We start from the raw sequence: 15175 nt of genomic DNA on the forward strand, positions 1-15175 counted from the left end.
GAACTTGAAAAAGAGTGTATGGTGGTGTTACTTGGGAGAGTTTGGAGGGGGAAAAAGGAACAGCAAAATGATGTAAGTATAGTATAATCTCAAGAAAGTTAAAAGAACTAATTTATGATTTCTATTCAAACTTTCATTCTTGTGAGGAGCTATAAAACTAACCAAAAGTTCCATAAAAATGGAAAATTTAAAAGCCTCCCAAAATTCCTTGTGATTCCTAAGAGGAATATACTTTGCTGTAGGCTTGAATGGATTAAGCACAATGAGAGTATACTTTTTCCAAACTGAAATTTCGAGAGCAATTTTTTTAAATTAGCTATATGCCCCTCTATGTATTCTCATTCCTTGTGAAGAAGAAACAGGGGATTTACTGCTAGTTTGAATCCAGGTTGTGCTCCATAGTGCGTTACAGCTAGCTGGGCCAGAGGGAGACTGCGGAAAGGCAAATCACCACGGCCAAAGAAACTACACAAAAGAATGATAGTCATGGCGACATTTAAACACAAAAATATGGTATTCCATGTAAAATTTATGCATAGATAAAGCCCAGGCAGAGGGCAACTTGGAATTTTAGGATAATTAAATATACATTTAAAATAAGAATGGAAATAGGTGGAAAAGAAAAAGTGAAATTAGATCATTGAACAAGGCAGGAGACAAAGTTGGCCAGTGGGGCTGAAAAATTAAAATAAAGGAAAAGAGATGGCAGGAGGGAAGTCCAAGGGTGCACTCTTAAAAACAGCACCACCACAAGTAATTCCCTACCAGCAGCAGTGGGTCATTTTAGGCTAACACATCGCAGTCCCCAGTCTTGCGTACACTGCTGAAAGACAGGAACCCTGTTACACGTGTGGCTTTCCTGACAAATTATCCTGAGATATTATTCATGTAAGGATAGGGATTTTGTGGATGAAAAATATAGCTTCTTTAAAGCCAAGTCATTATCCAAGGAGGATTAGCTTGGCTCTGTGGCTGAGGCTGCAGGAGAGAGGGTAAGAGGAGAGAGACAGACTGCAGGAAAAGTGGGAGAAACAAGACTGAATACACATTTCCCTTTTTCAGAATCCTCCCAAATCATAGAGGACAAAATAACACAGTGAGCATTAGCATACTTAGTAACTTACTCAGTTTTGGCCTTCAGATTTTCAGACGCCTTGAGTACCAGACAGCCATTTCTGTGAGTTAGTCACTCAAAGACTTCTAGAGGGAGACACTTAGCTCTGAGCCCTTCACCACATTCACACCCTCCTGGAGTGTGTCCTCTTCTGTGACTACTGCCTGTCAGGGGTCCTCTGCTTTGAGGTGACTAGTTCTGTCTTCATTTATATGGAAGTGAATGACATTTTAGAATGGATTAATAATAACTGGACATGCAGAAAATTTGAAAAATAAATGTGATGTTCACATCAAGTGAAGAAATTATTGAATCATGGGACTAAAATATGTTCTGAGACTGTTCCCTTTATTAATCTATCTGGATCATAACATGTTTTCCTCAGTTTACAAGGTTTGAAATTAGGTCATTTCCTGTTTTGTTTTTATTATTTTTGTTAATGTAGTAAGCCCGAAGTTCTTCCTTGCAAAAAGGAAATCTGTCATCCTCTTAATAGAGTCAATGTATGCTCACTTCTCCTGCGTAGACACGAAGAACTTGCCTATGAACATGGGTTTACTTTTGCTATGGGCTTGAAGAACTTGCCCACAAGTCTCAGTACTCAATATCCATGAAGCTAGTAAAATACCAATAAAATCACTTGTCTGTACCTTTAAGATTTTAAAATAATTTTTATGAATAAAGTTTCCCACATGTACACAATATTTCTGATTATATCCACCTGACCACTGGCAGCTATTCATGTTCCAGTGAATGTTCACACACCATGTGAATGCACTCCCTAGTTAGTGTTCATTCTCCCTGTCCCTTTGGCTTTTCCTCATAAGATGCATTTTCTGGCCCCTTTTCTTTGTTGCTGCTGCCCAACTGCCACAGTTCATCAAACCTCTCTTTGAGTTGGCCTAGAAAAATAATGATAAATATTTTAAAAATAAAAAGTCTAGAAGATTGATCGTTAACAGTAAACATTACATATTTACATTTTAGCCTTTACTCTTTCTTCCACTATGTAATTGTAGCTGATCTTACATGGTTTTAGCTTGGGGTAAATTTGTACCTTAGATAGCTGTTTAAGCATATATTCAATTTCTATATGCTGCATCGCTTACAGGAAACTGTTTTGTTTTGTTTTTTAACCTGCACTTGTCAGTAATGAATTTTTCCTTATATTTTACCTATTCTCTTTTAAAATATCTACAATAAACTTGTTTTGAAGAAGACGGAATATTTGTCTTCCTCTGCAGTCATAATAATTTCCCTAAAGAGCCATGCATGCAGTCACTAACTTGTGTTCTAGTCTAGTCCTGAACTGAGCAAGGGTGAGTAACAGACTAAAGTGTACCTCAGATGAATCTGATTCTCTAAGTGACTTCGCTGAGGATTAGTTCTTGTCTCTATAACCAAAACAAACTCTTCTGTTTTGAACAACATTCCTCCCACCACCCATTTCTTCCTGTCTACAAACCAAACCATAATTAATCTATGCAAAAAGCAAACTGTTACCCAAGTCTTCCTTGCTGCTGAAGCTTACTTATCATAATGTTTTCCTGCTGTGAAATTCATGGCATCTCTCCATAGTGACTACTCACTGGCTATTACTTCAAGCACAGAGATGTATACAAATGTTTCTATAAATAGAAAACATAGCTCATTAACTGTGGGGGATGGGCAGAAATAGTGACCAAACCAAGCTGAAATGATGCGGTTCTACAAAACTAAAGTCAATTAACCAAGGAAGATGTCTTCTAAAACATATTCATTGTCAAGCAACAAGGGGAATGTTGTAATGAGTAATGGGTCACAGGAAGGCAAAATGATACCAAGGTCTGCATAAAAATCAATTTCATACTTTTGTCAGTTTAAACTCTCTCATGATGAATACAAATATTTCAACCTAACTTTTAATATTCAGTTTCTGAGGAATTCATAGAAATGATAGCAACAACCTTAATTTAAAAACAGAATTTTCTCTATATACATGTGAACTACACAAGTAAAATCACTACAGAAATATTTAAAATTATCTTATAATGACTTTTATAAATTATAAATTTAGAGCATTGCAGTAAGTGTGTGAGGACAGCTTTGTCTAACTCAGCTTGTGTCTTCCAGAGCAACTTTGTTCTGCTATCAAGGGCATCCAGCTTGTATTTGCTGCATTTGGCAAGTGGGTTTATTCAAATGCCTTCAGTGTCTCTTTCTATACTGCTATTTAGAGACAGTATTAATATGAACATAGAGAAGATACTCATTCTTGTATTTAAAACACAATGAAATCTCTAAACCACATCAACCACCAGCAGTGCATGGTAACCCTGAGAGTGTAGCAGTGGCACAAACACCTTGATGGTAATCAAAAGATCTCTCATTGGACTTAAGACCCCCTCAACAAGACAGAAGTTATTCTTGATATTGGAAAACTAGCTAACAGCTGAGAGCTAGTGACATCATGGATATTAGGGGAAAATCTACAGCCAATACTTTACTATACCAGCATAATCCCTAATAACAATCTATAAATATCTATCCTATATATATAAATGTCACCAAGTAAATTTCTCTTTGCAACAGACAGAGACCACTATAGAAATTCACACCCAATCAAAATAAAGAATGAGGAGCTCAGACCCAGTGACTATATCTATAAAATACTCATAGACCTAAGGCTCGAGGAACATTGTAGGAGGAGTGGGAAGATGATAAGAGTCAGAACGGAGTATTTTCTGTGAGATTTTGTCTCAGGTAATGTCAGAATATATACCTATAAACTCTCAGAAACATGACTTCCCAAACACGAGCTGAACAAGGAGCACACAAACTGACATGCCAATGTGGATGGGGAAAGCCCATGGGACCTCAGCCCTACACAAAGAACGACATGCAACTAAGAAATGCTGAGGGCAGAAGGAATAGTCTTCCCCAAGGAAGAACACGTCAATTGGTTATCCAATACCAAATTGTTAGCCCTAAAATTATACAGACAAGCAACATTATACAGACTGAGCAATATCTAGGGATATTATATCTATATATAACTGAGTTATATCTAGGGATAATATATGCACATATACACAGATGTGCATGTAATAACAATTGATAAATAAAGAACACGAATTTGAAGGGGAATAGTGAGGGGTGCAGGGAATTTGAAGGAGAGTAGGGAAAAGGAAGGGAGAAATTTTGTAATTGTATTATCTCAAAAAAAGTAAAAAGTCTATGTTTTATTGATTGTATGTGATAATGAAGTATTCATTTTCATTACAAAATATTCAGAGGAAGTAACATGACTGTTTCTTTCTTTATCAATATTGACAGTAAATCTTTTCTATCCCTATGAGTGGAGTGCAACGCCTCCACACACTTCTACTTCGTAATGACCCATGTGTCATATTCCCCATCTCACACATTTGTTACGGCTGTGAAAGATTCAGCACAATCACATTTCTCATCCCAGTATGTTATCACCATAAAATGACCCTCTTCTTTTTTTTACATTTGCATGTTTATTTTTATTGGATTTTTTTATGTACGTTTCAAATGTTATCCCCTTTCCCAGTTTCCCATTCATAAACACCCTATCCCATGCCTCATCCCAATTCTTCTTGAAGGTGTTCCCCCACACATCCACCCACCCCTTCCCACATCCCCGCCCTGACATTCCCCTGCACTGTGGGGTCCAGCCTTAGCAGGACTAAGGGCTTCTTGTCCCATTGGTGCACAACAAGGTCATCCTCTGCTATATATGCAGCTAGAGCCATGGATCTGTCCATGTGTACTCTTTGGATTGTGGTTTAATCCCTGGGAAATCTGGTTGGTTGGTATTGTTATTCTTTTTATTTTAATTTATTTCATTGGATATTTTTATTAACATTTCAAATGTTATTCCCTTTCCCACTTTCCAGTCCATAAGCCCCTATCCCATAACCCCTCCACATTTTCTTCTATAAGGGTATTCCCCATCCACAACCACAGACCTTTCCCACTTCCCAGCCCTAACATTCCCTTACACTGGGGGGTCCAGCCTTGACAGGACCAAGAAATTCTACTCCCATTGGCACCCAACAAGGCCATTCTCTGCTACTTATGAACCTGGAGCCATGGGTCTGTCCATGTGTACTCTCCGGGTAGTGGTTTAGTCCCTGGGAGCTCTGGTTGGTTGGTATTCTTATTCATATGGACTTTTACACCCTTCCAGCTCCTTCAATCCTTTCTTTAACTCCTCCAACAGGGACCCCATTCTCATTTCAATGGTTGACTGCAAGCATCCACCACTATACTTGTCATGCTCTGACAGAGCATCTCAGGAGACAGTATATCAGGCTCCTGTCAGCACGCACTTCTTAGCATCAGCATTAGTGACTGTATGTGTATGGGATGGATCCCCAGTTGGGGTAGACTCTGAATGGCCTTTTGTTCTGTCTCTGTTTCAAAATTGTCTCCATTCCTCAGAAAATTGGACATTGAACTGCCTGAGGATCCAGCTATACCTCTCTTGGGCATATACCCAAAAGATGCCCCAACATATAAAAAAGACACGTGCTCCACTATGTTCATAGCAGCCTTATTTATAATAGCCAGAAACTGGAAAGAACCCAGATGCCCTTCAAGAGAGGAATGGATACAGAAAATATGGTACATGTACACAATGGAATATTACTCAGCTATCAAAAACAACGACTTTATGAAATTCGTAGGCAAATGGTTGGAACTGGAAAATATCATCCTGAGTGAGCTAACCCAATCACAGAAAAACACACATGGTATGCACTCATTGATAAATGGCTATTAGCACAAATGCTTGAATTACCCTAGATGCCTAGAACAAATGAAACTCAAGACGGATGATCAAAATGTGAATGCTTCACTCCTTCTTTAAAAGGAGAACAAGAATACCCTTGGCAGGGAAGAGAGAGGCAAAGATTAAAACAGAGACTGAAGGAACACCCATTCAGAGCCTGCCCCACATGTGGCCCATACATATACAGCCACCCAATTAGACAAGATGGATGAAGCAAAGAAGTGCAGGCCGACAGAAGCCGGATGTAGATCGCTCCTGAGAGACACAGCCAGAATACAGCAAATACAGAGGCGAATGCCAGCAGCAAACCACTGAACTGAGAATAGGACCCCATTGAAGGAATCAGAGAAAGAACTGGAAGAGCTTGAAGGGGCTTGAGACCCCATATGTACAACAATGCCAAGCAACCAGAGCTTCCAGGGACTAAGCCACTACCTAAAGACTATACATGGAGTGACCCTGGACTCTGACCTCATAGGTAGCAATGAATATCCTAGTAAGAGCACCAGTGGAAAGGGAAGCCCTGGGTCCTGCTAAGACTGAACCCCCAGTGAACTAGACTGTTGGGGGGAGGGTGGCAATGGGGGAGGGAGGGGAACACCCATAAGAAAGGGGAGGGAGAGGGAGATGTTTGCCCGGAAACCGGGAAAGGGAATAACACTCGAAATGCATATAAGAAATACTCAAGTTAATAAAAAAAAAAGAAAAAGAAAAAAATTGTCTCCATATTTCCTCCTGTGAATATTTTTGTTCCCACTTCTAAGAAGGACTGAAGCATCCACACTTTGGTTGTACTACTTGAGTTTCATGTGGTCTGTGGATTGTATCTTAGGTAATCCAAGCTTGTGGGCTAATATCCACTTATCGGTGAGTGTATACCCTGTGGATTACCTCACTCAGGATGATATATCTAGTTTCATTCATTTGCCTATGAATTTCATGAAGTCATCATTTTTAATAGTGGAGTAGTGCTCTTTTGTGTAAATGTACCACATTTCCTGTATTAATTCCTCTGTTGAAGGACACTTGGGTTCTTTCCAGCTTCTGGCTATTATAAATAAGGCTGCTATGAATATAGTGGAGCATGTATCCTTGTTATATGTTAGAGAATATTTTGGGTATAGGCCTAGGAGTGGTATAGATTAACCCTCTGGTAGTACTATGTCTAGTTTTGTGAGGAACCTCCAGACTGACTGCCAAAGTGCTTGTACTAGCTTGCAATCCCACCAAAAATGAAGGAGAGTTCCTCTTTCTACACATCTTGGCCAGGATCTGTTGTAACCTGAGTTTTTGATCTTAGCCACTCTGACTGCTGTGAGGTGGAATCTCAGTGTTGTTTTAATATGCATTTCCCTGATGACTAAGGATGTTGAACATTTCTTAAGTACTTATCAGAAATTCCATATTCCTTAGTTGAGGATTCTTTGTTTAGCTCTCTACCCCACTTTTTAAGAGGGTTATTTAACTCTCTGGAGTCTAACTTCTTGAGTTCTTAATATATATTGGATATTACCCCTCTATCACATATAGAATTGGTAAAGGTCTTTTCTGAATCAGTTGGTTGCTGTTTTAGCCTAACGACAGTGTCCTTTGCCTTACAGAAGCTTTGCACTTTTATGAAGTCCCATTTGTCTATTCATGATCTTAGAGCATAAACCATTGGTGTTCTGTTCAGAAAATTTTGGGCTGTGTTAACCTGTTCAAGGTTCTTCCCCACTTTTTCTTCTACTAATTTGACTCTATCTGGTTTTATGTGGACTTCTTTGTACAGGGAGGTAAGATTTGCATTCTTCTACATGCTGACCTCCAGTTGAACCACAATCATTTGTTGAAAAAACTATCTTTTTTCAACTGGATGGTTTTAGCTCCTTTGCCAAAGATCAAGTGAACATAGGTGTGTGGGTTCATTTCTGGGTCTTCTATTCTATTCCATTGATCTACCTGCCTTTCTCTGTACCAATACCATACAGTTTTTATCATTATTGCTCTGTAATATAGCTTGAGGTCAGAGATGGTGATTCTCCCAGAAGTTCTTTTAGTGTTGAGGATAGTTTTCGTTATCCTGGGTTTTTTGGTATTCCAAATGAATTTGCAAATTGCCCTTTCTAACTCTAAGAAGAATTGAGTTGGAATTTTGATGGGGACTGCATTGAATCTGTGGATTGCTTTTAGCAAAACGGTCATTTTTACTATATTAATACTGCCAATCTATGAACATGGGAGCTCTTTCCATCTTCCGAGGTATTCTTTGATTTCTTTCTTCAGAGACATTAAGTTCTTGTCATACAGAACTTTCACTTGCTTGGTTAGAGTCACACCGAGGAATTTTACAATATTTGGGGGTTATTGTGAAGGGTGTCATTTAGCCAATTTCTTTCTCAGTCTGTTTATATTTTGAGTAGAGCAAGGCTACTGATTTATTTGATTTAATTTTATACCCAGCCAGTCACTTTGCTGAAATTATTTATCAAGATTAGTAGTTCTCTGGAGGAAATTTTGGAGCCAGGTAAGTACACTATCATATCATCTGAAAATAATGATATTTTGACTTCTTTCTTTCCAATTGGTATCTCTTTGACCTCTTATTCTTGTCTGAATGTTCTGGCTAGAACTTCAAATATTATATTGAATAAGTAGGGAGAGAGTGGGCAAACTTGTCTAGTCTCTGATTTTTGTGGCATTGCTTCAGGATTCTCTACATTTAGTTTGATGTTAGCTATTGGTTTGCTGTATATGGCTTTTGCTATGTTTAGGTATTGATGTTGAATTCCTTGTTGTTCCAAGACATGTAACATGAAGAAGTGTTGAATTTTGTCAAATGCTTTCTCAGCATCTAATGAGATGATCATGTGGGTTTTTTTAATTGTTTATATAGGGGACTATGTTGATAGATTTCCATATATTGAACCATCCCTGTATCCCTGGGATGAAGCCTTCTTGATCATGATGGATGATTGTTTTGATGTGTTCTTTGATTCGATTTGCAAGAATTTTATTGAGTATTTTTGCGTCGATATTCATAAGGGAAATTGGTCTGAAGTTCTCTTTCTTTGTTGGGTCTTTGTGTGGTTTAGGTATAAGGGTAATTGTGACTTCATAGAAGAAGTGGAATATTTTGTGGAATAGTTTGGAAAATGTTGGTATTGGGTCTTCTATGAAAGTCTGATAGAATTCTGCACTAAACTCACCTGGTTCTGGTTTTGGTTGGGAGTCGTTTAATACCTTCTTCTATTTCTTTAGGAGTATGGGACATTTTAGATGGTTTATCTGATCCTGGTTTAATTTTGATACCTTGTATCTGTCCAGAAAATTGCCATTTCATCCAGATTTTCCAGTTTTGTTGAGTATAGGCTTTTTTTTTAAAGATTTATTTATTATATATAAGTACACTGTAGCTGTCTTCAGATACACCAGAAGAGGGCATCAGATCTCTTTACAGATGGTTGTGAGCCACCATGTGGTTGCTGGGAATTGAACTCATGACCTCTGGAAGAGCAGTCGGGTGCTCTTAACCGCTGAGCCATCTCTCCAGCCCGAGTATAGGCTTTTGTAGTAGGATCTGATAATATTTTGAATTGCCTCAGATTCTGTTGTTATATCTCCCTTTCAGAATTACACTAGACATCTCACCAGACTATGAAAGCCAGAAGATCCTGGGAAGATATCATACAGACCCTTAGAGAACACAAATGCTAGTCCAGGCTACTATACCAGCAAAACTCTCAAGGAACGTAGAGAATCCAAGTTATTCCATGACAAAACCAAATTTACACAATATCTTTCAACAAGTCCTGCCTATCAAAGGATAATAGATGGAAAACTCCAACACAAGGAGGGAAACTACACCCTTGAAAATGCAAGAAAGTAATCTTCTTGCAACAAAACCAAAAGAAGAGAGCCACACAAACATAATTCCACCTCTAACAACAAAAATAACAAGAAACAAAATCACTATTCCTTAATATCTCTAATATCAATGGACTCAATCCCCCAATTAAAAGACATAGACTAACAGACTAGATATGTAAGAGGACCCAGCATTTTGCTGCATACAGGAAACAAACCTCAGTGACAAAGACAGAAACTACCTCAAGCTGGAAAACAATTTTCCGTGCAAATGGTTCCAAAAAACAACCTGTAACAGCCATTCTAACATCAAATAAAATCAACTTTCAACCAAAAGTTATCAAAAAAGATAAGGAAAGACACTTCATATTCATCAAAGGAAAAATCTACCAAGATGAATTATCAACCCTGAACATCTATGCTCCAAGTACATAGGCACCTACATTCATAGAAGAAACCTTAATAAAGCTCAAAGCATACATTGCAACTCACACAATAATAGTGGGAGATTTCAACAACCCACTCTTATCAATGGGCAGATCATGGAAACAGGAACTAAACAGAGACATGGAGAAACTAACAGACATAATGAACCAAATGGATTTAACAGATTTTTTAGAACATTTCATCCTAAAACAAAGAAAATAACTTCTTCTCAGTACCTCATGGTACCTTCTCCAAAATTGAGCATATAATCAGTCACAAAACAGGCCTCAACAGATAGAAGAAGATTGAAATAATCCCATGCATTCTATCAGATCACTACAAACAATAACAACAAAAATGACAGAAAGTCCATATCCACATGGGAGCTGAAAAATGCTACTCAATGATAACTTTGTCAAGGACAAAATAAAGAAAGTAATGAAAGACTTTTAGAATTTAATGATAATGATGGTACAAGATACCCAAATTTATAGGACACAATGAAAGCAATGCTAAGAGAAAAACCCATAGCTTTGAGTGCCGCCACAAAGAACCTGGAGAGAGCACACACTAGCAGCTTGACAGCACACCTAAAAGCTCTAGAATAAAAAGAGGCAAATGCACCCAAGAGGAGTAGAAAGAAGGAAATAATCAAACTCAGAGTTGAAATCAACCAAATAGAAACAAAAAGAACTATACAAAGAATCAACAAAACCAGAAGCTAGTTCTTTAAGAAAATCAACAAGATAGATTAAACCCAAATTAACAAACTCAGACCATCTCCTTTTAAGCATGTATTATCTTTAATGTTTGTTTTCCAGTCTCAAGTTTTTTTCCTCAATTTTCCTAATTTTTTAATATGTGCTCCCATCTGCAAGCATAACAGAATATCATTTGTAGTGTCCGAGATTGTTTCTTGTCTATGGGATGGGTTTCAAATATGGCAAGTCATTGGTTAGCTATTCCCTCAGTCTCTGCTCGATCTCTGTTCCTGCACATCATGTACTCAGGACACATTTTGAGATGAAGGTTCTCCCCTCTACTGGTGGTGGACACTTCAGGTTCCATATCATCCACTGTTAGGAATCTCAAATTGAGTCACCCCCATAGACTCCCTGGGGCCATCCCACTTTTGTCTCGGGTATCTGGCAGGTCCTAGAGATTCCCCTTTCCTCCAATAATGATATTCTGTTACTCTTGTAGGTAGGAGCTTAGCATAACTGTCCTCTGAGAGCTCAACTCAGCAGCAGATGGGCACAGATGCAGAAACCCATAGCTGGAGAGTCTTGTAGAAGAGTTGAGAGGATGTGACTAGTCCTGTAGTGACTTGATATGCCAGGGTCCGTTCATACATAAGGGAGGCCTCCCCCTCCTCAGAGGGTGCAGGAGGGACTATATGAGAGGAAGACCAGAAGGGAGGGCTATAATTGAGATGTAAAATTAATAAATAATTTAACTAATGAAAAATATACTATTATTTTGTGCATTGTAATTATATGTGGGATATTGTTCTTTACAGATAGACATATGAAATGATGTTCTGCATCTCATTTTGATTATTCCCCCCCCCACTTACCCTATGTTACTAAATACAGATCTAGAATATTTTGTTTATATATATTGGTATGGTTTATGTTACTTACTGTCCATCAGATTGCCCAGATTACCTCCAAGTTGTTGCGGTTATTATTGTTGTGATTGTTTCATTTTTCGTTCATCACCCCATCCACTGCCTCCATGAGGGTACTTTTCTACCCACCCATCCACCTACTCCCTCCCATCTCCCCACCCTGGCTTTCCCACACACTGGAGCATCAAGCCTTCACAGGACCTAGGGCCTCTCCTCCCATTTATGCCTGACAAGACCCATCCTCTGCTATATATGTGTCTGGAGCCATCAGTTACTCCATGTGTACTCTTTGTTTGGTAGTTTAGTCCCTGGGAGCTCTGGGGTGTCTGATTGGTTGATATTGTTGTTCTTCCTATGGGGTTGAAAGCCTCCTCAAGTAACTCAGTCCTTTCTCTAACTCCTCCATGGGGGAACGCTGCTCTTAGCCTAATGGTTCTCTTTGAACATCCGCCTCTATATTTATCAGGCTCTGACAGAGCCTCTCAGGAGACAGCTATATCAGGCTCCTGTCAGCATGCATCTCTTGGCATCCCCAATAGTGACTGGGTTTGGTGACTGCATGTGGGATGGATCCCCAGGTGGGTAATCTCTGGATTCAGTCTTTCCTTCAGTCTTCTGCTCCACACTTTCTCTTTGTGTTTCCTCCTGTGATTATTTTGTTTCCCCTTCTAAGAAGTACTAAAGCCTCCACACTTTTGTTTTTCTTTTTCTTGAGGTTCCTATGGTCTGTGAACTGTATCTTGGGTATTCCAAGCTTCTGGGCTAATTTCCACTTATCAGTGAGTGCATATCATGTGTGTTCTTTTGTGATTGGGTTGCCTTGCTCAGGGTGATATTTTCTAGTTCCATTTGCTTAAAAAGTACATGGAGTCATTGTTTCTAATAGCTGGGTAATACTCCATTGTGTAAATGTACAACATTTTCTGTATCCATTCATCTATTGAGGGACACCTGGGTTGTTTCTAGCTTCTGATTATTATAAACAAGACTGCTATGAACATAGTGGAGCATGTGACCTTGCTATATGTTGGAGCATCTTTTGGGTGTATGCCCAAAAATAGTATAGCTGAGTCCTCAGGTATGTCCAATTTTCAGAGGAACTTCTAGACTGATTTCCAGAGTGGTTATACTAGCTTGTATCCCACCAACAATGGAGGAGTGTTCCTCTTTCTCCATATCCTGGCCAGCATCTGGTGTCACTGGATTTCTTGATCTTAGCCATTCTGACTGGTGTGAGGTGGAATCTCAGGGTTGTTTTGATTTGCATTTCCCTGGTGACTAAGGATGTTGAACATTTCTTTAGGTACTTCTCAGGAATTTCATATTCCTTAGTTGAGAATTCTTTGTTTAGCTCTGTACCCATTTTAATAGGGTTATTTGATTCTCTGGAGTCTAACTTCTTGACTTCTTTGCATATATTGGGTATTAGCTCTCAATTGGATGTAGGATTGGTAAAGATCTTTTCCCAATCTGTTGTTTAATGTTTTGTCCTATTGTCATTGTCCTTTGCCTTACAGAGGTTTTGCAATTTCATGATGTCCATTTGTCTATTGTGGATCTTAGAGCATAAGCCATTGGTGTTCTGTTCAGGAAATTTTCCCCTGTGCCCATGTCTTCAAGGCTCTTCCCATCTTGCTCTTCTGTTAGTTTGAGTGTATCTGGCTTTATGTGGAGGTCCTTGATCCACTTGGACTTGAGCTTTGCACGAGGAGATAAGAATGGATCAATTTGTGCATCCTTTTCCACTGAAGCCCAACCATGCAGTCCAGGTATGGGGGAAGGGATCCAATGTCAGAGAACACATATCAAGACAACCCCACTCCACTTGTTAGGGGATCCCAAATGAAGACCAATCAGTGCATTTGTTGCAAATGTGTAGGGTGCCCTGCATGATTTTTAGTTAGTGGCCCATTCTCTGTGAGCCCTTATGGTCCCAGGCTAGTTGATTCTGTAGGTCTTCTTGTGGTGTCCTTGATACCACTAGCTTGCTCAATTCTATTACCCACTCTTCACAAAGCTCAGCCTGATGTTTAGCTATGGGTCTTTGAATCTGCCTACATTAGCTGCCAGCTGAAGCATCTCAGGAGACAATTATGCTACGTTCCTCTCTGCAAGCATAGCAGTATCATTAATAGTGTCAGAAGTTAACCCTTTCCCATGGGGTGTGTCTTAAGTTGGGGCAGCCATTGGTATGCCGTTCCCTAAATCTCTGCTCTATCTTTATTTCTGCACATCTTATAGGCAAAACAAATTTGGGGTTGAAGTTTTTGTGGGTGGATTGATGTCCTCATTTCTCCTCTAAAAAATCCTGCCTGGATACAGGAGGTAGCCACTTCAGTCTCTATATCCCTCTCCATTAGGAATCTCAGCTAGGTTCACCCCCCATAGACTCTCCATATCCTCCCTCTCCCAGGCCTCTAGATAGAACCAGAGATGCCCCCCACAGATTTTCATTCTCACTCCTAGCCCTCTCTCACCCCTCCCCACACCTGAGAGACATCCCTGTTCCCTTTCTCATCCCCTCTAAAGAAATGTTCAATGTTACTAGTCATTAGAGAAATGCAAATCTAAATAAATGACCCTGAAATTTCATCTTATACCAGTCAGAATGTCTAAGATAAAAACCTCATGTGACAGCACATGCTGTCAAGAGAAACACTACTTCGTTGCTGCTGAGAATGAAACTTGTAAAACTACTTTGGAATCAGTTTGGCAGTTTCTTAGAAAACTAGGAATAGTTCTACCTCAAGACCCAGCTATATCCCTCCTGGACATATACCCAAAAGATGCTCCACCATCACATAAAGACACTTGCTCAACTATGTTTACAACAGCTTTTTTATAATAGCCAAAAGCTGCAAAAAAAAAAAAAAAAAAAAAAAACCTTACATGTCTCTCAACTGAAGATCAGATAAAGAAAATGCAGTACATCTACACACAAAGGAACACTATACAGCTATCAAAAATAAAGACATCATAAATTTTAAAGGCAAATGAATGAAACTTGAGAGTATCACACTGAATGAGGGAACCAAGACCAAGAAAACATGTATGGTATGTTCCCTCTTACAAATTGATGTTAGCCATATAATTAGCCAGGGTAACCACTCTACAATCCATAGACCCCAAAACACTGAGTGATAAGGAGGTCCCAAATGAGAGAGTGTGAATCTCACTCAGAAGGAGAAACGAAATAGTCATCAGAGATGGGTTAAGAAAGGGTAATGGGTATAACAAAGTCTAATTGAATGTAGAATCATCCATTATTTAAAGTTAATCTTAATTTTTTTCCTGATAAGGGCTAGAGTGATGACTCCAAAGTTAAGAACAGTGGCTGCTCTTCTAGAATATCCAGATTCAA

This window comes from Rattus norvegicus, chromosome 3, assembly GCF_036323735.1.
Source record: "Rattus norvegicus strain BN/NHsdMcwi chromosome 3, GRCr8, whole genome shotgun sequence".
Classification (NCBI taxonomy): Eukaryota; Metazoa; Chordata; class Mammalia; order Rodentia; family Muridae; genus Rattus; species Rattus norvegicus.